We start from the raw sequence: 26,689 nt of genomic DNA, 5'->3' as shown, positions 1-26,689 counted from the left end.
CTAGTCAAGTTACATATAAAGTTCATTTAGTTCGGAGCTACGGCCTAGAAGATATGAGCAAAACAAGTTAAACATGGCATTGATGCAAAATGCATTCAAACATCAAGCAAACACACCAAAACAAGGATGCACCATGATAATATGAAACTACATGCAATTCTAAGCAAGTTTCATATAGAGCACACTCAAAACGGAGCAACGGTTCAACACACACACATGAAACAAGTTTAAAGGACAAGTTGTCCAAAACAGCAACTAGGCATACTGCAAGCATCAAAACAACATGCTATAGGACCTCAACATAAAAACAAAATACATGGACATGATGTACAGGTAAAGCATAACAAAACATGAACACTGAGCTATCTCCAGAAACTACTAGAACATGCTCAAACACACATGGCAAGATTGCAAGTAATAACAATTCAGACTTTGCAGAAAATAAGATCAGGTTGCAATGTTTAGTGCTATCAAACAACATGTTACAGGAACTTATAATAGCAAAACAAGACATGGCATGGTTCTACTCAAAGCATAGATCAAAAGTCCCTTAGTGACCATAAGCCAAAAAGGATCAGAAAATATGATGGCACCCTTGTAAACATAGCAAGTTATAATACAGATTCAAACATGGCAGGAACAACGATACGAAGGCATGTAGATGAGCTTGTGAAACTCACTACAGAGCAAAACATGGCATGGCAAGGCAACCAACAGCAAGAAGGCATGTTTATGAAGCTAAGCATGGCAAGAAAAAGTTCATAGGGTACATGGATCACTACCAACAAGCATGGCAACAACTGAACTTAATGCTAACAGGCTGACAGCAACATTATTAAGCAACTTTGCAGCAGGGAAACAACAATCTACAGAAAGACATAGATGCAACCAGGGACATGGATAGATAGAGCATGACATGTAGAACAAAACACCCTTAGTGAACATCTCCAGATTATGCATAGATTTACTTGTAGCAGCAGGTTTACATAGCATCACGACATAACAGATTCAGCCTACAAAACAGCAACAACAAGTACCCTACTAAACAAGCTTGATTCACTCACCACAAGTCATTGCATGACAAGATAAGCATAGCATCATCAAGAAGACATGTTTATGAAACAAACCAAGGCAAGAACAAGTCCATAACATGCAAGGATCAACTATAGCAACCTTGGGAAAATTGAATAACATGTAAACAATCTGCCAGGAAACATTTTGTAGCAAAAGTAGAGCACGAAAATGACATGCTAGACTCCTCCATAATTGCAACCAAGGGCAGGGATGGATACAGCATAACCATATGTACAAAACATCCTTACTTAAGTATCTCAAAATAAGCATGGATCTCTCTGTAGCATCATGTTTACATGGCATAAAAATAACAGCAGAACAGGGACTGAAATCAGCAACATCACGAGGCCTAGTTTACATGCTTGTGCTAGTCACCACATTGATCACAAAAATGCATGGCATACACCCCTGCAAAGATGGCATATCATAGATCAAAACACATGTTGACATCGACCTCATAGGATGCACACATCAAACATGGCAAAAATGACAAATGAGCATGTTATAACAGTTTCGTCAGATTAACAACAACATGCACTCTTGCAACGATGATTCGGACATCAATATGGACTCAAATGAACATGATGCAATGGAATGAAATGAAGTACTCGTTGAGGTGAACAATTTGACATATTACACGCACGAAACGGAGCTACGGTCACAGAGTTATGATCACCACAACATGCACACATATTATGAAATTTTTAGGGACTTAGCAGTATTTCTGGAAAAAAATGAATGCGCGCGGGATAGCTAAAACACGCACGGGCGGAGTTTAGCAGCGGGGCTCACCATGGGCCGAACCCAGGAAGGAGGAGGCAGGCCATCAAGCTGGGCCGGGCCGCGGGGGAGGCCCACGTGGGTGCGATCGCGCCTGATCCCGAGCGAGACGACGACGCCAGAGGGCGCTCGGCGGTGCCGGGCAGCAGAACGACGGGGAGGCCATGGGGCGGCGCCGGTGGCTGGATCCGGCGAGGGAAGGCCGGATCCCGACGAACCCGAGGCTGAGGGGTGCCGGCGAGGGTCGGGGCAGGCGCCGGGGTGGCCGGTGACGAGGGGGCAGCCGGCGGTTACCTGCGGGAGGAAGGCCGACGGGGTGAGAGGGAGAAGTGAAGGGGAAGAAGGAGGAGAGGAGGAGGCGGGACCTGAGGTCGACGGCGACGGTGGGGCAGGCCTGGAGGTCGCCGGCGGCAAAGCGACGGGCGCCCACGCGGGGTCTAGAGCGGAGGCGGTGGCGCTGGAGGGCGGAGCCGAGCGGGCAGCTCGGGTGCGGGCGCCGAGGGCTGGCTGCGGCCCTCGAGGCCCAGATCGGGGCCCGGGCGGTCCTGGCTCACGCCTGGTGGCGCGGGGAGGCAGGGGAAACAGGCGGCGCATGGGGGTTGGCTGGCACGGGCGCCGGGGCGACGTGGCGGCGCCTCATTGGCCGGGGCGACGGAGCGGACATGTCCGGCGGCGGGGATTTTTGTCCGGCGGCGCAGAGGAGGAAGAAGGCTAGGGTTTCATCCCGGAATTTTGGGGGAGGTGGCCTATTTATAGATTCTGGGAGTTAGGAGAGTCCAAATGAGGAGCGGTTTTCGGCCACGCGATCGTGATCGAACGACCGAGAGCGTGGAAGGGAGTTTGTTGGGTTTTGGGCCACTTTGGAAGGGTGTTGGGCTGCAAAGAGAAAGGGGGGTTTCGGGCTACGCGGTTAACCGTTGGAGTATCAAACGACCTCCAAATGGCACAAAACTTGACAGGCGGTCTACCGTTGCTATACCAAGGCCACATGGCAAGACTCGGTCCATTCCGAGAATTTTTAACACCCGCTCACAATGAGAGACAAAAGGGGGATGCCGGGTGACATAGGAGAGCCGGATTGCAAAACGGACAACGGGGAAAATGCTCGGATGCATGAGACGAACACGTATGCAATGCAATGCACATGATGACATGATAAAATGCAACACACAAGCAAATGACATGGCAACGTCATGGAACAACGACGAATAACTGACAGACACCTGGCGCATCGGATCTGGGGCGTTACAACACTCCTCCACTAACAAGAGATCTCGTCCCGAGATCTTAGGACCGAGACGGAAGGGAAAGGGATGAGATGAAGCAAGAACTCAAGAGAAGAAGCAAAGAATCGAGAGCACTCGAGAAGAAGAGAGGAACGATGAGAATGACGAGAATCAAAAGCTCACGGAATCGGATAGACTATGAAACCACTCCGGTTAGAACGAGATAAGAAATGAATAAGGCTGAAAAGGATTTAGGCAACACTCCGGCTGAAAATGGAAGGAAAAGAACATGAACTTAAGAGGATGGAATGATACTTGATGAAGACAAGACACAAAATCTCCGGAAAGAATTGAAAGAGAATTGAATGAAAAGAACTTAGAAGGAAGGATTGAACGGAGTTGTTGGGAAAATCAACAATGAAAGAATAAGCTTGTTGTGGACTTATGGATAACATCTCAGAAATTATGAGGTGATAACCGGCCACAAACGGAAATGATTGGATAGCTGAGAAGAACTAAGAAATGCAAAACTCCACTTCACAAGAACACGGAAAGTTAATTGCACTTCGCGATGTGAGAAGAAGAAAAGATACTTGAACTCCACCAGCAAAATCTTGATGAACTCTTGAAGAATGAATTAAATCATGAAGAACTACCATGAAGAACTCCGGTAACAAAAGGATGACGAGATAAAATAAAGGATGAAAGAATAAGATGAGCATTGCGATGATTTAGATGGAGGTTCCGACGAAATGGCTGAGGAGGATTTGAACTCCGGAAAAGAAAAGATGAAAACACTTGGAACTATAATTTATTCATCAAGAACAAACTCTGAAGGAACGGATTACTCACTTGGATGAAATAAGAATAAGATTTATTGTATGCTTATCCTTCATCAAATTAAATTGATGACAAGCAATGGATTTACATACTACTTATTCTTCTTGAAAAAGGATTTAGGAGTGACATATCGCAAACTTGAGAAGGTCTTCATGAACCACCGGTAGGATTGAAAAGAACGAATGGATTAAAATGATAAATAAGGGAAAAGAATCTTGAACGAACCACCGTTAGAAATGAAAATGAACGAAGAAAAGAGAAAGAATCGTCGGGAAGAATTAGAAGAACAAATAAGCTAGAGGGGATTCAGATACAAGAGAACGGGAAGAAGTCGAGCTGATTAAAGAACACTTGAACGAAGCACCGGGATAATTGGATAACGGTAGCTGAAATGTGAGGACGGAGAATTCTTCTGGAATGATGGCCGCCCAAAAAACAACTCCTGACATACTCCGGATGGGTAAGAAAGAATATCTGACAATCTGAAATAATTCGACAGGATAACATGAAGTTAGAACCATGAAACTTCGAGAGAACAGACAAGATTTAGAGGAAAAACTCTTCTTCTGACTTCAAATGATGACGAGAAACACCACCAAAATAACTGAGATACTCCAGGAGAACGAAAAGCGAAGGGGGAGGGAGAGTTAACAATGAAAAGAATATGAACGAAATCTTGGAAAGACATCTGACTAATGAAATCCATTCTTACGTCACACTTGAAAAGAATTGAGAACAACTCTGGGGAAATAGAAGAGTCAGGCAAGATCCTGGGAAAAGACCTGTGGGTTAGGGCCCACTGAAGAGATAACAACATTGGAAAGGGATGTTGAATAGATAGATGAAGCACCGGAACAATTGAAATATTTGAATGAGGTGACAACCTCGAATTAATTCGAACACAGACGAATCTCCTGAGATGTCTTCCAAACTACGGAATCATTGAATGGTGAGAGGCAAACGAGCAAGGAGAACACTTGATCAAAGGAAAAGAATACGATCAACACCGAAAAACTTGAATTGAGTCCACCGGAGAAGAGATGAAGAATGACGAACGAGACGAGAATTCACCGGTTGAAATGATATAGGAAGACTGAAGATACTCCGCACGAATGGAATTGATACTTGAATAGAGGCTCAGACTCCGGAATAAAAGGGGTGGGAGGGCGGGAAAACAAGGCAACTGGGACAGGGAATCGATGATATCTTGAAGAGAAAACACCGGTTGAAATCATTCAGGAAAGAAAGCAAAGACTTCGCACGAGTAGGATGGATACTCGATTACGGACTCCGGTTCCGAGAAGAAGAAGGGTGGGCGGGTGGTAAAAGAAAACAACTAAGGATTGAACTCAAAGATGAAGAGGCTCGAGTCGACTTGACGAGAAATGCACCGGATGAAAAGAGCTGAGAGCCAACGATCGGAAAACCAACTGCGTGATCCTAAAGAAAAATTTGAAGGGGAAGAGGAGTAAGTCAAAACACCTACGTCAAGATTCCTCACCAGAGCGACAAAGGGACTGAGGAGTAAAAAGAATTCCTACTCTCCGATATAACTAGACTCCGAAAATAGTTTTTCTTCTAGACTCAATATCGGCCAAACTACACGATCAATCAAGGGGGCTCCTAGGGTCGGTCGAGGCTCTGATACCAACTTGTCACGCCCAATATGCGACCCTATCCAACAGGAACTCGAAGGTCCCACCAAGGATAGACCTGCATATTGAAACGCCTTTGCAAGGTGGATATCATTACATCTACATTACATAATAGATGGGGATACATACATAAGGCATACAATGCCACACGAATACAACATCACAATACATAAGAGCGTCATCCGACTACGAATGAACCACAAACAGAAACTCAAACAACATCCACCTTGCTAGCCCAGGCTGCCGACCTGGAACCTATCCCCTGATCGAAGAAGAAGCAGAAGAACTCCAAAACAAGCAAGCATCACTCTCGCGTCAAGATCATCACATAACCTATACCTGCAACTGTTGTTGTAGTAATCTGTGAGCCACGAGGACTCAGCAATCCCATTACAATGGGTATCAAGACTAGCAAAGCTTAATAGGAAAGGAAGGGGTAAAGTGGTGAGGCTGCAGCAGCGACTAAGCATATATGGTGGCTAAACATACGCAAATAAGAGCGAGAAGAGAAGCAAAAGGAACGGTCGTGAAGCTAGCAATGATCAAGAAGTGATCCTGGACTCCTACTTACGTCAAACATAACCCAAAGACCGTGTTCACTTCCCGGACTCCGCCGAAAAGAGATCATCACGGCTACACACACGGTTGATGCGTTTTAATTTGGATCTGGTGTCAAGTTATCTACAACCGGACATTAACAAATTCCCATCTGCCTATAACCGCAGGCACGGCTTTCGAAAGATTATACCCTGCAGGGGTGTCCCAACTTAGCCCATGATAAGCTCTCGCGATCAACGAAGGATATACCTTCTCCCAGGAAGACCCGATTAGACTCGGAATCCCGGTTTACAAGACATTTTAACAATGGTAAAACAAGACCAGCAAAGCCGCCCGATGCGCCGACAATCCCGATAGGAGCTGCACATATCTCGTTCTCAGGGCAACACCGGATGAGCAACCCGTGCAACTAAAACCAGACCTCAAGTTTCCCTGAGGGGGCGCTGCAAAGGGCTCTAGTTCGGACCAACACTTAGACAAGCACTGGCCCGGGGGGGGCTATAATAAAGATGACCCTCGAAAGCGTGACTCCCAAGGGAAAAAGGGATAGGTGAGGCAAATGTAAAACCAAGGTTGGGCCTTGCTGGAGGAGTTTTATTCAAAGCAAACTGTGAAGGGGTCCCATAAATCACCCGACCGCATAAGGAACGCAAAATCTGGGAACATAACACCGGTATGACAGAAACTAGGGCGGCAAGAGTGTAACATAACACCAGGCATAAGGCCGAGTCTACCACCCTTTACCAAGTATATAGATGCATTAATAATATAAGAGATATTGTGATATCCCAACATAATCCTGTCCGTCATGGAGAAATCTTCAACTTCACCTGCAACTAACAATGCTATAAGAGGGGCTGAGCAAAGCAGTAACATAGCCAAACAACGGTTTGCATAGGAAAAGTGTCATAGGTTAGAGGTTCAGGGCAATTTGGGATGGCTTGATAAACAGGTGATAGGTAACGCGGCATAGCGATAGAACGAAGCAGCTAGCATAGCAATGATAGTAGTGAGATCCAGGGAAATGGTCATCTTGCCTGAAATCCCGCAAGCAAGAAGAACGAGTCCATGAAGAAGACGAACGGATGAAGCCATGAAGACGAACCAAGCGTAGACGAACAAATCCTCACGATCGCAACGAAACAGGAACTATCGAAAAGAAGCACACAACATGGTAAACACACCACACGTAAACAAGACATTATGCACAACACGCATGATGCATGACAAAGCTACATGAAGCTACTCATGGCAAGAGACGATGCAAACAAGAACAACACATCAAAGCAAGTTTAAATGAGGCCGGGAACAACATATAACAATTCCAGTAAGTCCTCATATGCAAATTTCGAAATTGTTCCAGATCTGAATAAACCTTATGCTCAATTTGTTAAACAGCAAGTTAAGATGCACAATGATGATCTACACGAGATTCTAGTCAAGTTACATATAAAGTTCATTTAGTTCGGAGCTACGGCCTAGAAGATATGAGCAAAACAAGTTAAACATGGCATTGATGCAAAATGCATTCAAACATCAAGCAAACACACCAAAACAAGGATGCAACATGATAATATGAAACTACATGCAATTCTAAGCAAGTTTCATATAGAGCACACACAAAACGGAGCAACGGTTCAACACACACACATGAAACAAGTTTAAAGGACAAGCTGTCCAAAACAGCAACTAGGCATATTGCAAGCATCAAAACAACATGCTATAGGACCTCAACATAAAAACAAAAGACATGGACATGATGTACAGGTAAAGCATAACAAAACATGAACACTGAGCTATCTCCAGAAACTACTAGAACATGCTCAAACACACATGGCAAGATTGCAAGTAATAACAATTCAGACTTTGCAGAAAATAACATCAGGTTGCAATGTTTAGAGCTATCAAACAACATGTTACAGGAACTTATAATAGCAAAACAATACATGGCATGGTTCTACTCAAAGCATAGATCAAAAGTCCCTTAGTGACCATAAGCCAAAAGGATCAGAAAATATGATGGAACCCATGTAAACATAGCAAGTTATAATACAGATTCAAACATGGCAGGAACAACGATACGAAGGCATGTAGATGAGCTTGTGAAACTCACTACAGAGAAAAACATGGCATGGCAAGGCAACCAACAACAAGAAGGCATGTTTATGAAGCTAAGCCTGGCAAGATCAAGTTCATAGGGTACATGGATCACTACCAACAAGCATGGCAACAACTGAACTTAATATTAACAGGCTGACAGCAACATTATTAAGCAACTTTGGAGCAAGGAAACAACAATCTACAGCAAGATATAAATGCAACCAGGGACATGGATAGATAGAGCATGACATGTAGAACAAAACACCCTTAGTGAACATCTCCATATTATGCACAGAATGACTTGTAGCAGCAGGTTTACATAGCATCACGAAATAACAGATTCAGCCTAGCAAAACAGCAACAGCAAGTACCCTACTAAACAAGATTGATTCACTCACCACAAGTCATTGCATGACAAGATAAGCATATCATCATCAAGAAGACATGTTTATGAAACAAACCAAGGCAATAACAAGTCCATAGCATGCAAGGATCAACTATAGCAACCTTGGCAAAATTGAATAACATGTAAACAATCTGCCAGGAAACATTTTGTAGTGAAACTAGAGCACGAAAATTACATGCTAGACTACTCTATTATTTCAACCAAGGGCAGGGATGGATAGAGCATAACCATATGTACAAAACATCCTTACTGAAGTATATCAAAATAAGCATGGATCTCTCTGTAGCATCATGTTTACATGGCATAAAAATAACAGTAGAACAGGGACTGAAATCAGCAACATCACGAGGCTTAGTTTACATGCTTGTGCTAGTCACCAAATTGATCACAAAAATACATGGCATACACCCCTGGAAAGATGGCATATCATAGAACAAAACACATGTAGACATCGCCTCATAGGATGCACACATCAAACATGGCAAAAATGACAAATGAGCATGTTATAACAGTTTCGTCAGATTAACAACAACATGCACTCTTGCAACGATGATTCGGGCATCAATATGGACTCAAATGAACATGATGCAATGGAATGAAATGAAGTACTCGTTGAGGCGAACAATTTGACATATTACAAGCACGAAACGGAGCTAGGGTCACAGAGTTATGATCACCACAACATGCACACATATTATGAAATTTTTAGGGACTTAGCAGTATTTCTGGAAAAAAAATGAATGCGCGCGGGATAGCTAAAACACGCACGGGCGGAGTTTAGCAGCGGGGCTCTCCATGGGCCGAACCCAGGAAGGAGGAGGCAGGCCATCGAGCTGGGCCGGGCCGCGGGGGAGGCCCACGTGGGTGTGATCGCGCCTCATCCCGAGCGGGACGACGACGCCGGACGGCGCTCGGCGGCGCCGGGCAGCAGAACAACGGGGAGGCCATGGGGCGGCGCGGGGGGGGCCGGATCCGGCGAGGGAAGGCCGGATCCCGATGAACCCGAGGCTGAGGAGGGCCGGCGAGGGTCGGGGCAGGCGCCGGGGTGGCCGGTGACGAGGGGCAGCCGGCGGTTACCTGCGGGAGGAAGGCCGACGGGGTGAGAGGGAGAAGTGAAGGGGAAGAAGGAGGAGTGGAGGAGGCGGGACCTGAGGTCGGCATGACGGCGGGGAAGGCATGGAGGTTGCCCGTGATGAAGCGACAGGCGCCGACGCGGGGTCTAGCGCGGAGGCGGCGGTGCTCGAGGGCGGAGCCAAGCGGGCAGCTCGGGCGCGGGCACCCTTGGCTGGCTGCGGCCCTCGAGGCCCAGATCGGGGCCCGAGCGGGCCTGGCACGGGCCTGGCGGCACGGGAAGGCAGGGCGACGTGGCGGCGCCTCATTGGCTGGGGCGATGGAGCGGACATGTCCGGCGGCCTATTTATAGATTCTGGGAGTTGGGAGAGTCCAAATGAGGAGCGGTTTTCGGCCACACGATCGTGATCGAACGACCGAGAGCATGGAAGGGAGTTTGCTGGGTTTTGGGCCACTTTGGAAGGGTGTTGGGCTGCAAAGAGAAAGGGGGGTTTCGGGCTACGCGGTTAACCGTTGGAGTATCAAACGACCTCCAAATGGCATGAAACTTGACAGGCGGTCTACCGTTGCTATACCAAAGCCACTTGACAAGACTCGGTCCATTCCGAGAATGTTTAACACCCGCTCACAACGAGAGACAAAAGGGGGACGCCGGGTGACATAGGAGAGCCGGATTGCAAAACGAACAACGGGGAAAATGCTCGGATGCATGAGACGAACACGTATGCAATGCAATGCACATGATTACATGATAAAATGCAACACACAAGCAAATGACATGGCAACGTCATGGCAAGGACGGCGAATAACTGACAGACACCTGGCGCATCGGATCCAGGGCGTTACAAGCTATGTGTTTGATCTCTCTCTCTCTCGTGTTCTCTCTATGGCACGATCTTGATGTATCGTGAGATTTTCTACTATAGTTGGATCTTATGATGCTTCTCCCCCTCTACTCTCTTGTAATGGATTGAGTTTTCCCTTTGAAGTTATCTTATCGGATTTAGTCTTTAAGGATTTGAGAACACTTGATGTATGTCTTGCCGTGCTTATCTGTGGTGACAATGGGATATCACATGATCCACTTGATGTATGTTTTGGTGATCAACGTGCGGGTTCCACCCATGAACCTATGCATAGGGTTTGGCACATGTTTTCGTCTTGACTATCCGATAGAAACTTTGGGGCACTCTTTGAAGTACTTTGTGTTGGTTGAATAGATGAATCTGAGATTGTGTGATGCATATCGTATAATCATGCCCACGAATACTTTAGGTGTCAATGGAGTATCTAGGTGACATTAGGGTTTTGGTTGATTTGTGTCTTAAGGTGTTATTCTAGTATGAACTCTATGATAGATCGAACGGAAATAATAGCTTCATGTTATTTTACTAAGGACTCTTGAATAGATAGATAAAAAAGGATAACTTTAAGGTGGTTTCATACCCTACCATAATCTCTTTGTTTGTTCTCCGCTATTAGTGATTTTGGTGTGACTCTTTGTTGCATGTTGAGGGATAGTTATATGATCCAAGTATGTTATTATTCTTGAGAGAACTTGCACTAGTGAAAGTATGAACCTTAGGCCTTGTTTCCTACCATTGCAATACCACTTACGCTCACTTTTATTACTTGCTACCTTGCTGTTTTTTTAATTTCAGATTGCAAATACCTTTATCTACCATCCATATTGCACTTGTATCACCATCTCTTCGCCGAACTAGTGCACCTATACAATTTACCATTGTATTGGGTGTGTTGGGGACACAAGAGACTCTTTGTTATTTGGTTGCAGGGTTGTTTGAGAGAGACCATCTTCATCCCACGCCTCCCACGGATTGATAAACCTTAGGTCATCCAGTTGAGGGAAATTTGCTACTGTCCTGCAAACCTCTGCACCTGGAGGCCCAACAACGTCTACAAGAAGAAGGTTGTGTAGTAGACATCAAGCTCTTTTCTGGCACCGTTGCCGGGTAGGTGAGTGCTTGAAGGTATATCTTTAGATCTTGCAATCAAATCTTTTAGTTTCTTGTTTTATCACTAGTTTAGTCTATAAAAGCAAACTATAAAAAATGGAATTGAGATTATCTCATACGCTTCATCTTTTTAATATCTTTCGTGAGAATGATGGTAAGGAAAATTGTGCTCTAGTGCTAGAAGAAGAAATCTATAAAATGTTTGGCACTAAATCTTTAAATGATGAGCATGAATTAAATGTTGTTAGTATGAATTCCTTGAATATACACGATGCTAATGATATGCAAAGCCACAAGCTTGGGGATGCTATGTTTGATGAATATGATATTTTTTGTCCCCCAAGTTTTGATGAGAATATTTATTATGATGAAAGCATGCCTTGAAGGAAATATGCCCTAGAGGCAATAATAAAGTTATTATTTATTTCCTTATATCATGATAAATGTTTACTATTCATGCTAGAATTATATTAACCGGAAACATGATACATGTGTGAATACATAGACAAACATATAGTCACTAGTATGCCTCTACTTGACTAGCTCATTAATCAAAGATGGTTATGTTTCCTAACCATAGACATGTGTTGTCATTTGATTAATGGGATCACATCATTAGGAGAATGATGTGATTGACATGACCCATTCCGTTAGCCTAGCACTTGATTGTTTAGTATATTGCTATTGCTTTCTTCATGACTTATACATGTTCCTTTAACTATGAGATTATGCAACTCCCGTTTACCGGAGGAACACTTTGGGTACTACCAAACGTCACAACGTAACTGGGTGATTATAAAGGAGTACTACAGGTGTCTCCGGAGACATGTTGAGTTGGCGTATTTTGAGATTAGGTTTTGTCACTCCGATTATCGGAGAGGTATCTCTGGGCCCTCTCGGTAATGCACATCACTATAAGCCTTGCAAGCAATGTGACCAATGAGTTGCTTACGGGATGATGCATTATGTAACGAGTAAAGAGACTTGCCAGTGACGAGATTGAACTAGGTATTGTATACCGACGATCAAATCTCAGGCAAGTAACATACCGATGACAAAGGGAACAACGTATGTTGTTATGCGGTTTGACCGATAAAGATCTTCGTAGAATATGTAGGAACCAATATGGGCATCCAGGTTCCGCTATTGGTTATTGACTAAGAATAGTTCTAGGTCATGTCTACATAGTTCTCGAACCCGTAGGGTCCGCACATTTAACGTTACGATGACAGTTTTATTATGAGTTTATAGTTTTGATGTACCGAAGTTTGTTCGGAGTACCGGATGTGATCACGGACATGACGAGGAGTCTCGAAATGGTCAAGACATAAAGATTGATATATTGGACGACTATATTCGGACACCGGAAGTGTTCCGGACGTTTTCGGAGAAAACCGGAGTGCCGGAGGGTTACCGGAACCCCCCCGGGAGAGATAATGGGCCACATGGGCCTTGGTGGAAAGAGAGAGGGGCAGCCAGGGTGGGCCGCGCGCCCCCTCTCCCTCTGGTCCGAATTGGACTAGGAGGGGGGGCGGCGACCCCTCTTTCCTTCCCCCTCTTCCCCTTCCTTCCCCCTCCTAGTAGGAGTAGGAAAGGGGGAGTCCTACTCCTACTAGGAGGAGGACCTCCTCCTCCTTGGCCCGCCCACAAGGGCCGGCCGGCCTCCCCCCTCCCTCCTTTATATATGGGGGCAGGGGGGCACCCCATAACACACAAGTTGATCTACGGATCGTTCCTTAGCCGTGTGCGGTGCCCCCTCCACCATATTCCACCTCGGTCATACCGTCGCGGAGTTTAGGCGAAGCGCTGCGTCGGTAGAACATCATCATCGTCACCATGCCGTCATGCTGACGGAACTCATCCCCAAAGCTTTGCTGGATCGGAGCCGGGGGATCGTCATCGAACTGAACGTGTGCTGAACTCGGAGGTGCCGTATGTTCGGTGCTTGGATCGGTCGGATCGTGAAGACGTACGACTACATCAACCGCGTTGTGCTAACGCTTCCGCTTATGGTCTACGAGGGTACGTGGACAACACTCTCCCCTCTCGTTGCTATGCCATCACCATGATCTTGCATGTGCGTAGGAATTTTTTTGAAATTACTACGTTCCCCAACATGCCTCCTATTTGTTGGAACCGCCAGTCCCTCGCCGCAGCTCTCCTCTCCCTCTCACTCTGCATGCTCCACGTTGCCGTGACTCGATCACCGGAGAGAGGGAAGAAAGGATTCAGAGAAGTTCAGAAAAACGGTGGACACGGGGACTTTTCCAAAGCTCGTACGATTTTCCCTTACCTCGAGCATGAACTCGATCATGTCCACGAGCTACAGAGAGGAACCAGGGTTTTATACCCGCAAGCACCGGCCTGCACGGCCTTGACCTGCACCTACTCGCTCACCCACTCCCCCACGTCCTCCGCGCTCTGGCCGCGTCCACGCACAGCGCCCAAACGCGATTGCCACGGCCTCCCAGCGTGCCCGACGCGGTCTACCCCTCCTGATCGCTCGCTAACAAACCCGGCGTGGCCCCGCGCACACATGCGCACCCGCACAGACATGCCTGTGTACATAAAGCATGCATGCACGGACACACCCGCCGCGGACCCGACGCATCCAGCTCGTCAGACGCGTGCCCATACACGTGCCCAATGCGCTCGATGCACCGCCACGGCTTATTGCCAACACACGCGCCCTAAACCGCGGCTCAGAGCAGCCCGCCGTCCTCGACGTCGCTGTCGACCAGCAGTGCATGCTCCGGCGTCGGCGCCTTCTTCCACTGCGGGCAGTCATGTTTGAAGTGACCCCGCTCGCTGCACTTGTAGCACCTGCCCTTCCTGGGGCTGCTGAAGCCTGACGCCTCGCTGCGCGCCCCGTCGTCGTCGTCCCGAGCCCCGCCGTGGTGCCGCTCCCACGCCCTCCATTGCGCCGCCATGTACAGCAGCTCGCCATCAGCTCGTTCGCCGCTTGCCTGATCGAACTGCATCGCGCCGACGTCACAGAATTGTTCGATGCCGGCCACCACCGCATACAGCCGGTTCGGCATCGAGTCAAGTAACTTCTTGACGAGCGCGACATCATCCAGGGTCGAGCCCAGCGCCGCGTAGCGCGCCGCCATGCCACCGAGCCTCCCGGCGAATGCGTCCAGGGACTCAGACTCCGCCATGAGCAGGAGCTCGAATTCTCCCCGGAGCGTGCCGAGCCGCGCCGCGCGCACGCGATCCGCGCCCACGAACCTGGCCTTCAAGCTCGCCCATATCTCCACAGCCGTCCTCTTCATAGCTACCTGCAACAGAAGATTGTCGGCGAGCGCTCGGAGCAGATAGGCCCTCGCCGGCTTGTCCTTCTTGGCGATCACCGGCGATGTCGCATCCTGCAGCGGCAGCACTGCTTCCCACAGCCCTGCAGCATCAAGGTCCGCCTCCACCTTGATGCCCCAGGTGGTGTAGTTGTCGCCCGTGAGCACGGGCACTGGGTGCGACACCGCACCGCCTGATCCGCTGACGTATGGCACGATGGACATCGTCGGCGAGCTCCCTCCTCCACGTGGCTCTGATGCCAATTGTTGGAACCGCCAGTCCCTCGCTGCAGCTCTCCTCTCCCTCTCACTCTACACGCTCCGCATTGCCATGGCTCGATCACCGGAGAGAGGGAAGAAATGATTCAGAGAAGTTCAGAAAAACGGTGGACACGGGGACTTTTCCAGCGCACGTACGCTTTTCCCTTACCTCGAGCATGAACTCCATCATGTCCACAAGCTACAAAGAGGAACCAGGGTTTTATACCCGCTAGCACCGGCCTGCATGGCCTTGCCCTGCACCTACTCGCTCACCCACTCCCCCACGTCCTCCGCGCTCTGGCCGCGTCCATGCACTGTGCCCGAACGCGATCGCCACGGCCTCCCAGCGCGCCCAACGCGGTCTACCCCTCCTGATCGCTTGCTAACAAACCCGGCCTGGCCCCGCGCACAAACGCGCACCCGCATGGACATGCCCGTGTACACAACGCATGCACGCACGCACGCACCTGCCGCGGACCCGACATGTCCAGCTCATCAGACGCGCGCCCATACACGCGCCCAACGCGCTCGATGCACTGCCATGGCTTATTGCCAACACTATTTATGATGATTATATTGATGAAAGTGGATTTGGAGAGGTCATGACTTTATTTAGTGATGAATCCACTATTTCGGAAGAGGTTCCAATTGATTATGAGAACAAAGTTTCTATCTATGATGATTATTGTGATGACTTGTATGCTATAAAGAATAAAAATAACCATGAAACTTGTCATCACGATTTTAGTTTTCAATTGGATTATGCCTCACATGATAGTTATTTTGTTGAGTTTGCTCCCACTATTATTGATGAGAATAAATTTGCTTATGTGGAGAGTAGTAAAATTTCTATGCAAGTAGATCATGAAAAGAATGCTTTATGTGCTGGTTACATTGTTTAATTCATTCATGATTCTACTGAAAATTATTATGAGGGAGCAACATATGCTTGTAGGATTGTCAATAATATCAAGTTTGCTCTCTATGTGCTTAAAGTTTCGAAGTTATGCTTGTTTTGCCTTCCTATGCTAGTTGAATATTGTTCCCATAAGTTGTTTTCTCACAAAATCCTTATGCATAGGAATTGGGTTAGGCTTAAATGTGCTAGTCATACTCTTCATGACTCTCTCTTTATGTTTCAATTCTTATCTTTTATGTGAGCATCATTGAAATCATCATGCCTAGCTAGGGGCGTTAAACGATAGCGCTTGTTGGGAGGCAACCCAATTTTATTTCTGTTTCTTTCCTTTTTGTTCATGTTTAATAATAAATAATTCATATAGCCTCTGGTTAGATGTGTTTTACGTTTTAATTAGTGTTTGTTCCAAGTAGAGCCTTTGGGAAGACTTGGGTGAAGTCTATATGATCTTATTGTAAGAAACAGAAACTTTGCACTCACGAGATTAGTGGCCACGTTTTACTAGAGAGTGATTTTAGGTTGATTCTTTTTGCAGATGATTAATAGAAAAATTCCTCAGGTCCACCAATTTATTTCAGAATTGTTGGAGTTCCAGAAGTATACGTTTGATACAGATCGCTACAGACTGTTCTGTTTTTGACAGATTCTGTTTTCTATGTGTTGTTTGCTTATTTTGATGAATCTATGAGTAGTATCGGAGGGTATGAACCATAGAGAAGTTGGAATACAGTATATATTACACCAATACGAATTTAGAATGAGTTAATTACAGTAACAAAAGTGGTGATTTATTTTCTTATACTAACAGAGCTTACGAGTCTTGTTTTGAGTTTCGTGTTGTGAAGTTTTCAAGTTTTGGGTAAAGATTCGATGGACTATGGAATAAGGAGTGGAAAGAGCCTAATCTTGGGGATGCCCAAGGAACCCCAAGGTAATATACAAGGACAATCAAGAAGCCTAAGCTTGGGGATGCCCCGGATGGCATCCCCTCTTTCGTCTTCGTCTATTGGTAACTTTACTTGGAGCTATATTTTTATTTACCACATGATATGTGTTTTGCTTGGAGCGTCATTTTATTTTGTTAGTATTTGCTTTCTGTTATTTAGAATAATTTTTTAGTTCTTTATTTTCAAATAAAAATGTCAAGGATAGCATTTACCATGCTTATTTTGCAACTATACATGTTGTTGTTTCAAAACAGAAAGTTTATCGTTGTTGCAAAAAAATCCCTAGAAAAGTAAGAGAGTGATATAATGTTGAATATTTTTGCATAATGAGCTCTAATAAATCTTTTACAGCATAGTATTTTTCTTATAATTTTTGGAGTTAGAGAAGTATGATGAATCTTGCATTCTTTATAGACTATACTGTTTTGGCAGATTGCTGTTATGTTTGCATTGTTTGCATATGCTTGCTTGTTTAATGGTTCTATTTTAGGATAGGAGTATTAAATATGCAGATACATTTAGTATGCAATGCTGAATAATAATGTTAGTAATATGTTACAGTAGAAAATGATAAGGTTTTGCATTGTTTTATACTAACTTATCTCACGAGTTCTTGTTGAGTTTGGTGTGGATGAAGTTTTTGAGATTTAGGGAAATCGTGATATAAAAGGAATTAAGGAGACACAAAAGCTCAAGCTTGGGGATGCCCAAGGCACCCCAAGATAATATTTCGAGAAGTCTCAAGCATCTAAGCTTGGGGACGCCCCGGTAGGCATCCCACCTTTCTTCTTCAACAATTATCGGTTAGTATCGGTTGAACCTAAGTTTTTGCTTCTTCACATGAGTTGTGATATCCTTGCAATGTCATTTTATTTTGTCTTGCTTGCTGTTTGAATAAAATACCAAGATCTGAAATACTTAAATAAGAGAGAGTCTTCACATAGTTACATAATTATTTAACTACTCATTGATCTTCACTTATATCTTTTTGGAGTATTTTGTCATTTACTCGTGTGCTTCACTTATATCCTATGAGTAAATGGTTGAATGAGTTGAATGTCATAAATCTGAAATTATATATGTTTCATTTGATTATGCCATGGGGAGTAATGACTTCACATCTAAGAAGTAGAGGTTGTAAATTTATTGAAGGTTAGCAAGCATTGTATTGGTCATTTGAACAATTCATGAAAGAATATTGAAGGAAGAGAGATTTCACATATAAATATACTATCTTAGACATCTTTTATAATTGTAACCACTCATTAAGTATGACATGCTAAAGAGTTTATGTTGGATAAGGAAGACAACGTAATGGGTTATGTTTTCTCACATCTCAGTTAAAGTATATTCTCATGGATCATTCAAACATGTTGAGCTTGCCTTTCCCCCTCATGCTAGCCGAAATTCCTTGCACCAAGTAGAGATACTAATTGTGCTTCCAATATCCTGAAACTGAGTTTTTGCCATGAGTGTCCACCTTACCTACCTATATGCGATATTTACCTGTCGTTCCAAGTAAATTTCCATGTGCGAAACTCTAAACCTTCAAACAATAATCTGTTTTGTATGCCCGAATCGCTCATGTAGAGACTAGGGGCTGTCAGTATCTTCCATGCTAGGTGGGTTATTCTCAAGATGAGTGGACTCCGCTCATCATTCACGAGAAAAATGGCTGGTAACCGGGATACCCAGTCCCATGATCACAAAGATCAAAATCAAATAAAAAATAATTGCAAACAAAACTCCCCCAGGACTATTGTTGGTATGGATGGTACCCCGTTGTTTTGGATGGCCGTGGAGTGTGATTGTTGGTGGAGGGGGAGTAAAATCTTTACCATTTTGTTTGAGAGCCGCCTATAATGTATGTAGTATGGAAGATATTAGGAACTCTTGGTTGTTATGTTGACAATGAGATCATACCTCTCAAAATTATTTATCTCTATTTCAAAATCGAGCTCTGGCACCTCTGCTAATCCCTGCTTCCCTCTGCGAATGGCTTATCTTTTACTATATGTCTTTTACTTTATGCAATAGTCAAGGTGATCTTCACCTTTGCCTTTCTCATTTTATCCTTTGGCAAGCACCTCGTGTTGGAAAGATCCTGATATATATATCCAATTGGATGTAAGTTAGCATGAACTATTATTGTTGACATCACCCAAAGGTGAATACGTTGGGAGGCAACTATCTTTCTCAGTGTCCGATTAAAACTCCATAACCACAAGTATTGCGTGAGTGTTAGCAATTGTAGAAGACTATATGATAGTTGAGTATGTGGAGTTTGCTAAATCAAAGCTCTAACATAGACCCTTCCTGAAAATAAGATGAATTGCAATTGTTTGATGACTGAGAATGAAGTTTGCTAGTTTTCAAGAAAGTTTATAGTCTATACTTTAACTTGTGAATAGCTTGTTACTTGATCTTGAGAAGTTTTATGAGATGAACTGCTGTTATGACATATAATGATGCTAGAAAAGGTGATTGAAATTATCATTGATCAAACTTATGCACCTGCTAGCATTCACACTTCATAAATTCTTTCTTTTTATCATTTACCTACTCGAGGACGAGCAGGATTTAATCTTGGGGATGCTGATACGTCTCCAACGTATCTATAATTTATGAAGCATTCAAGCTATTTTATTATTTGTTTTGAGTGATTATGGGCTTTATTATACACTTTTGTATAACTTTTGGGACTAACCTATTAATCGGAGGCCCAACCCATATTTCTGTTTTCTTGCCTATTTCAGTATTTCAAAAAGAAGGAATATCAAACGGAGTCCAAACGGAATGAAACCTTCGGGAGCGTGATTTTTGGAACGAACATGATCCAGGAGACTTGGAGTTCACGTCAGAGAAGCTTCAAGGAAGCCACGAGGGTGGGGCGCCTCCCCTACTGGGCGCCCCCTGTCTCGTGGTCCCCTCGAGCACCCCCGACTGACTTCTTTCACCTATATATTCACATATATGTAAAAACATCGAAGGAGAAGATAGATCGGGAGTTCCGCCGCCGGAAGCCTCTGTAGCCACCAAAACTAATCGGGACCCTGTTCCGGCACCCTGACGGAGGGGGGATCCCTCACCGGTGGCCATCTTCATCATCTCGGCGCTCTCCATGACGAGGAGGGAGTAGTTCACCCTCGGGGCTGAGGGTATGTACCAGTATCTATGTGTTTGATCTCTCTCACTCGTGTTCTATTTATGGCACGATCTTGATGTATCGCGAGCTTTGCTATTATAGTTCGATCTTATGATGCTTCTCCCCCTCTACTCTCTTGTAATGGATTATAGTTTTCCCTTTGAAGTTACCTTACCTGATTGAGTCTTTAAGGATTTGAGAACACTTGATGTATGTCTTGTCGTGCTTATCTGTGGTGACAATGGGATATCACATGATCCACTTGATGTATGTCTGGTCATGATTATCTGTGGTGACAATGGGATATACATGATCCACTTGATGTATGTTTTGGTGATCAATTTGCGGGTTCCTCCCATGAACCTATGCATAGGGGTTGGCACATGTTTTCGTCTTCACTCTCCGGTAGAAACTTTGGGGGACTCTTTGAAGTACTTTGTGTTGGTTGAATAGATGAATCTGAGATTGTGTGATGCATATCGTATAATCATGCCCACGGATACTTCAGGTGAAAATGGAGTATTGATACGTCTCCAATGTATCTATAATTTTTGATTGTTCCATGCTATTATATTACCTGTTTTGGATGCTTATGGGCTTTATTTTACATGTTTATATCATTTTTGGGACTAACCTACTAACCGGAGGCCCAGCCCATATTGCTGTTTTTTTGCCTATTTCAGTATTTGAAAGAAAAGAAATATCAAACGGAGTCCAAACGGAATGAAAACTTCGGGAGCGTTATTTTTTAAACAAATCTGATCCGGAGAGCCTGGAGTGCAAGTCAAGAAAGCTCCAAGGGCCGCACGAGATAGGAGGGCCCCCCCCCTGTAGGGTGCGTCCCACTGTCTCTTGGGCCCCTCGGGCATCCACCGACGTACTTCTTCCTCCTATATATACCTATGGACCCCGAAAACATCCAGGGGCACCACGAAACACAATTTCCACCACCGTAACCTTCTATATCCGCGAGATCCCATCTTGGAGCCTTTGCCGGCACTCTGCCGGAGGGGGTATCAACCACGGAGGGCCTCTACATCAATATCCTTGCCCCTCCTATGAGTTGTGAGTAGTTTACCACAGACCTATGGGTCCATAGTTATTAGCTAGATGGATTCTTATCTCTTTTTGGTTCTCAATACAATGATCTCCCCCTCTCTTGTGGAGATCTATTCGATGTAATCTCTTTTTGTGGTGTGTTTGTCAAGATCCGATGAATTGTGAGTTCATGTTCAGATTTATCTATGGTTATTAATTGAATCTTCTCTGAATTCTTTTATGTATGATTGAGTTATCTTTGCAAGTCTCTTCGAATTATCGGTTTGGTTTGGCCTACTAGATTGATCTTTCTTGCCATGGGAGAAGTGCTTCGCTTTGGGTTCAATCTTGCGGTGTTCTTACCCAGTGACAGAAAGGATTGCAAGAGACGTATTGTATTGTTGCCATCGAGGATAACAAGATGGGGTTTATATCATATTGCATGAGTTTATCCCTCTACATCATATCATCTTGCTTAATGCGTTACTCCATTCTTATGAACTTAATACTCTAGATGCATGCTGGATAGCGGTCGATGTGTGGAGTAATAGTAGTAGATGCAGGCAGGAGTCGGTCTACTTGTTTTGGATGTGATGCCTATATACATGATCATGCCTAGATAACGTCAGAATTATTCGCTTTTCTATCAGTTGCTTGACAGTAATTTGTTCACCCACCATAATACTTATAATCTCGAGAGAAGCCTCTAGCGAAACCTATGGCCCCTGGGTCTATCTCTTATCATATTTGCTTTCAATATACTTTTATTTGCATCTTTAGTTTTCTTGCATCTATATCATAAAATACCAAAAATATATTTATCTTATCATACTATCTCTATCAGATCTCACTTTCGCAAGTGGCCGTGAAGGGATTGACAACCCCTTTTGCGTTGGTTGCGAGTTCTCAATTTGTTTGTGTAGGTGCGTGGGACTTTTGAGGAGCCTCCTACTGGATTGATACCTTGGTTCTCTAAAATTGAGGGAAATACTTACGCTACACTTTGCTGCATCACCCTCTCCTCTTCGGGGAAAACCAACGCTAGCTCAAGACGTAGCAAGAAGGATTTCTGGCGCCGTTGCCGGGGAGGTCTTCGCTCAAGTCAAGACATACCAAGTACCGATCACAAACCCATCTCCCTCGCATTTACATTATTTGCCATTTGCCTCTCGTTTTCCTCTCCCCCACTTCACCCTTGTCGTTTTATTCGCCCTCTCTTTCCCAATCTCCTCCTCTCCTTCCGCTTTCATTTTTCCGTTGCCCGTGTGCTTGCTCGTTTACCTCGTCATTATGGTTGGCTCAGTTTTTATCCCTTCGTCTCCTGACTTTGGAGTTCTCCACTTCAAACAAAGACAAGGTGAAAATTTAAAAGATGCTTGGTTTAGGATGTTAGAATCTTATCGTAGTTGTACCCTAGAAGGAGATTTCAAGATTTTAATTTGCAATTTTTACATTGGGTTGACCTTACCCCACAAGCAACTCCTTGATGTTGCCGCAGAAGGGGAATTTATTGAGATTGATCCTACTTCCGCTTATGAAATTTTAGAAGGGATAGTAGGAATACTTCCCCGACAAGAAAGATCATCTTTATCTCTTGAAGGAACCCAAATTTTAGAGAAACTTCTTGAATTGCAAAAGCTTGTTGAACCTTTTAAGAATATTGTTGCAAGTATCAACCGCATGAATAATTTGATCACGCTTTACTATAAGCGGTTGGATGCCTTAGATCTTAGGATCTCTGAACTTGAAGGGAAATGCAAAGAGTCTCCCGGACTTGGGCATAACCCCATTAAAAAGACGAGTGCCAAAGAAGGCACTACTTAGATCTATCCTTGCTTTTATGCCTAGCTAGGGGCGTTAAACGATGGCGCTAGTTGGGAGGCAACCCAATTTTCTTTATGTTATTTGTTTTTGTTACTGTTTAGTGTTAAATTTTGTTTCTACTTTCTGTTTAGATGTCTTTTTATCTTTTGTTTAGTGTTTGTGCCAAGTAGAACCTATAGGATAAACTATGATGATGGTTGATTTGATTCTGCTGAAAAACTTTGCGCTCACGAGAAAAAATTCAATAAATCACAGAAAAGATCTTTTGCATTGATTCTTTTTTCTTATGATCAATAAACATATTTTCCAGTACGTCTTATTATGGTAGGATTTTTAGAGTTCCAGAAGTTTGCGTTAGTTACAGATTGCTACAGACTTTTCTGTTTTTCACTACAAGAAATATGTCAACTTGTGACCACCACTATTGGTCACTGAAAGGTCATGGTTTTTCATTTGCGACCTTTTTGTGACCAAAAACAGAAGGTCAAAAGCTGACAGTCGTAAACTGACTATAGCGACCTTTCTTCTGGAATGGTCGTAGACGTTTATGACCAAAATATGTCCACTGTGGCGTTTTGGTCACTAGCAACCTCCCTAGTCCACGTAGGCATCCAGCATGGCAAGCTGATGTGGCACAAGATTCAGCCCGGTCTGATTCGGCGTTTTACATGGGCCAAGCCCAACAATTCGACCTTTTTATATATTTTTTCTGTCAATTTTTTGTCGGCTTCATGGGCAAAGCCCAACAATTCAGCCTTGTTAGTTTTTGAGGCCCTTGAGCTTTTTGCAGTCCATTTCTTTTTTCTGTAAGACTTTTCATTTCATTTTTGAAATTGTTCGATGCTTGTTGGTATGTGGCCTGTTTCAGCCCAGTTATTTGTCCAGTTTGGCCCAAGAAGACTTTAGCCCAATCACACACATACATCCAACATTATTTCATTCAAATTAGGAAAACTCCCAGGTTTACATAACACAAAAAGAAAATATCTCCCAGGTTTACATAACACAAAAAATCATCTCAGGAATACATTTCCTTACACAGGAATATACAATAAGAAAATGATGGCACATCTGCTACTATCATAACAGCAGAATGTACTTTTTTTAATAGAACAGTACAATGGATTTCATTGCTCTCTCTTATGCGACATGCTCCAGCTGCCACAACTTGCCATCCTACAATGAGAGAGATATAACATTAGTGGAGCAAACTATTGTCCAGGCACATTAGTTTTATGACAAAACTGATCCATGAAGCTATCTACAATGAGGTGAACGAGTAGCTCCATCCTCAGGGACTAGGCAAATCGATGATCATGCTTGGCTAAAGCTTGGTAACACAATTCAGATTAAGAAAGCAAGAAAAAAAACCTAAACTAAACAAGGTTATTCCCATAGATCATTGACAAAGAAAACAACAATCAGCAAAGGGAGATTCAGATTTTACTCAATATCTTTTTGGTATTTTCATTATACTTGACAATCTAAAACACTAACACAAAGGGAAATAATTTGACAAGGACAGTTGCATATATAACTATCAAGCATATGACAGGAAGAAGAAACAAGCTAATATGACAGGGACAGAATTATATCACAACACAAACAATTATAGTAGGCATATATATCACAAACATTTATCTCACAAGAACTTGAGCTAATACATGGACTACGAATCTGAATTTATTTCTGCAGAAAAGGGAACACACCGGTGACAACACATACATGAACTGGAATTAAAAGACACAGGGTGAACTCACATATGAGCTAGCAGACCACTAATTCATAAATCAAATCAAACATACCAAATGTTTTCCAAAGCAACTAGACATCAACTAGTCAGAACACATAATAAGATGCACCATATTATACAAGTACGAGACTGAACAATTATCAGGTTGCAAGATCTTATCAAATCTGAATATTACATGTACTACACGTCTCAAATTTTACTGAATTTCAGAGAAGAGAGGGAGAAAGAGAGATAGCAGTAGCAAGATTGAGGAGAGAGCAGCAGCAAAGGGAGGTTGAGAGAGAGAGAGAGATTCAGCAGAAGGTGTTGAAGAGGGAGAAGCAGCAGGCAAAAAGTGAAGGAGAAGAAAGGAAGCGGAGGCGTGGGGAAAGCAGCAGCAAGATTGAAGAAAGAGGAGCAGCAAGGACGTGAGATGGGGAGCAGCAGCGGTTTTGGGGATAGAAGAAGAAGACAGCAGCAACAGTTATGAGAAAACTCATCCTACAATGAGAGAGAACTATCAAAGTGTTTTATTAACCTCTAGGTGAAAACAAACACATTTTTATTGTCACTTGTTAGTCGAAAAATATAGCTATCGCTCCTGTGTAAATATGTACATGTTGGCATTAAATGAAAAAAATGGGTATGAACAAGCATGCGCTGCTGCACCATAATGAATGAGAACAATCAGGTACTGGCAGGGGTATATGGTTGCACCATCAGTCAATGCAGGACACTGCCAGGAGCGTAAATGCAGCAGCAACCCTTCCGACATTTGAGAGCACTCTCACTGTGCTATAATTAACTGCATTTTCATTTTCAACAACACTTATGGAGCACTTAGTTCTAAATAGCTGTTCTAAATATGCAGTTTCTAAATTACAAATCTCTGCTTTGATCGTCCAATAGTCAGACACGACAGCAACATGGCAGGCAGACAACATCATATATGAGACAAACTACTAGAGGATACACACGTACACCGAACAACACCTATCAATGCTCAGCAGCTGCACCTTGATACACAGAGTGAAAAAAGAGGTAAATCACCTCCACAAACACCAGCACCTTGAGAAGGAATTGTACAAGGAATGACAAAACACGTATTTAATCATGCCTAAAATACATCACATACACATCGCGCACCAAATTAACATAGGAAGCAGGGGAGTAGGTCAATGTACCAATCCATCACATTGAGTAGGGGACGAGAAGAAGCAGAGGAGGGAGGTCCATGGTGTCCCTCCCAAGCAGCAGCATAACACATCACGCCTTCATCTCCCATGGTGACGTCCTGGTTCGAAAGAGAAATGAGAAGGGGGTTAGACAGAGAGCGGAAGAAGAAAAGACGAGGGGAGGAGAAAGGGATTCATACCTTTGAGCCCTGCGGTTGGAGCTACTCGTTCACCATGGCCCATGGCCGGTGGTAGGAATCCCGAGAACAAGAACACGGACGGACGGAGCTGCTCCATGGCACCGAGGCAGGGGAGGAAGCGGCCATCGTCCATGACATCCCGGTGCTCGAGCGAGGACGGCATCCTAGATCTGGGAGGCAAAGACGACGAACTAAGGAAGTTAGGAATAGCTGTGAGGAGTAGATGGAGTAGATGGACGCACCTGAGTCATCGGAGCCATGAACGCACCTAGCGATGGGAGCCGGTCACGGTTAGCGCAGGGGGACGCGCGCGACGGATCTCGAAGGGGAACGCCAGCCTCCCCAAGCCACACTTGCTCGATCCGGAGGCAGGTATTGGGGGTGGGGGTGGCGGCGCCTGCTCGATCTAGAGGCAGGGAGGTGGGAAGGAGGGATTACTGCTAGATCTGGCCATGAGATGAGCGGATCT

This window comes from Triticum dicoccoides, chromosome 7B (assembly GCF_002162155.2).
Source record: "Triticum dicoccoides isolate Atlit2015 ecotype Zavitan chromosome 7B, WEW_v2.0, whole genome shotgun sequence".
Classification (NCBI taxonomy): domain Eukaryota; kingdom Viridiplantae; phylum Streptophyta; class Magnoliopsida; order Poales; family Poaceae; genus Triticum; species Triticum dicoccoides.
Note: the sequence above shows the minus strand (reverse complement) of the source record.